The sequence below is a fragment of the Halichoerus grypus genome, chromosome 2, assembly GCF_964656455.1.
Source record: "Halichoerus grypus chromosome 2, mHalGry1.hap1.1, whole genome shotgun sequence".
Taxonomy (NCBI): domain Eukaryota; kingdom Metazoa; phylum Chordata; class Mammalia; order Carnivora; family Phocidae; genus Halichoerus; species Halichoerus grypus.
Genome location: NC_135713.1, coordinates 141,247,529 through 141,249,101, shown reverse-complemented (window position 1 = coordinate 141,249,101; position 1,573 = coordinate 141,247,529). Strand labels below are relative to the sequence as shown.

The following is a 1,573-nucleotide window of genomic DNA, read 5'->3' as shown; positions in this document are numbered from 1 at the left end:
ACGCTTAACCACAGGAGCCACCCAGGCGTCCCTGCACTATTCTATCTTGTAAAAGATTTGTAATAGGGGCACCTGGGTGGCTCAGTCAGCCAAGCATCCAACTCTTGATCTCAGCTCAGGTCTTGATCTCAGGGTTGTGAGGTCAAGCCCCGCGTTGGACCCTGCATTGGGCACCACATTACTTAATAATAAATAAAAGATTTTTTTTTTTACTGTAAACCATGCAACACTGTCTTTTATTATGTATGGGTTTTAAAAATTATTTCCTCAATCTCTCCATACACAGGCAAAAGTAAGTATACTGTTTAACATACTGGCACTGGGAAATATTGACCATTGCCTAGAGAAGGGAAAATTATCCTTAAAACATGCTTAACCAGGAGGCCAATTCATCTGCCGACCTCCAAGAACATGGAGATGAACATGATAGACAGACTGTCCCCCATCTGAACCTTCATTCACCACCATTCGATAACCCTTCTTCAGGCCCAGATCAGCAGCACATTTCTTGCCAACAATCATTAAATGTCCAAGAAGACTTTCATCATCATCTTCTGCTACAGAAATCTGAGATAGAGGTTTCTTGGGTATCACCAGAAAATGAGTTGGTGCTTGAGGGGAAATGTCATGGAAAGCAAGACACTGGTCATCCTCAAAAACGATTTTGGCTGGGATTTCTTTGCCAATGATCTTCCCGAAGATCGTGTCGCCACCAGGCTGCCTGGCCTGAGCCTTGGCGATCTCATCTGCCATCTCGGCCTCCCTCCCGCGCGGCCACCCCGGGGAGAAGCTTGAGAGGGCTAAATAAAAGATTTTTAATAGCTTGTCTTTTGATAAGAATTGCCGAGTTGGCAGAGCAAGGGTTGAAAGTCCTGGGAAATTGCACTTTATTTATGAGGTACCACTGGGCCATACACATGTCCGTGTAAGGGTCTACACCCGATTCCAATGTGGGGGGCGGGGTTCTTCACACATCCAAGTGATTCTCTGGATAAATAGCTGGGTGTCTCCAATTTAACTCAATTCTGACACTACCTACCCAGACAAAGCATCAGATTCTACAGTTTAAGGTATTAAAAACAAAACAACAACAAAGACTAAAAAAACAAAACAAAAAAACCCAGAGGCCCAAAATGGTGTCACTTAGACCCAAGTTCCCAAACCAGTGCTTAATACATAATCTAATTGCATTTTTGACCTCCCCCAGAAATGTAGTCTTAACATGTCAGTCAGGAATTTTTTTTAATCCGCGCAGAGTCCGCACTCGGTTCCTTTCCATGCCCCCAGAGAAAGAGATCATCTGTGGGGTAGGAGCCCTTGCTAGTCCCCCCTAGAAAGCAGCCTCACCTAGAACCTTCCTTTTCTTGTGCTAATAATTTCCTTGCCTTATGGTCCTTCCATGAAAACATTCCCATTCTGTACAACTCCTCAGAACTCCCCTCTACTTGCTGGATGGGATGCTGCCCGATTCATGAATCATTCAATAAAGCCAATGAGATCTTCAAATGTACTTGGTTGAATTTTGTTATTTAACAAAGGGCCCAGTCCTACAAGACTGCCTTCTTCCCATTTC

At 44.1% G+C, this 1,573-nt stretch overlaps 1 pseudogene; it reads right to left on the bottom strand.

Moving 5' to 3' along the window:
• Window positions 1–200: 200 nt before the first annotated feature.
• On the bottom strand, window positions 201–793 carry LOC118538400 (adenosine 5'-monophosphoramidase HINT1 pseudogene; annotated as a pseudogene).
• Window positions 794–1,573: the final 780 nt, after the last annotated feature.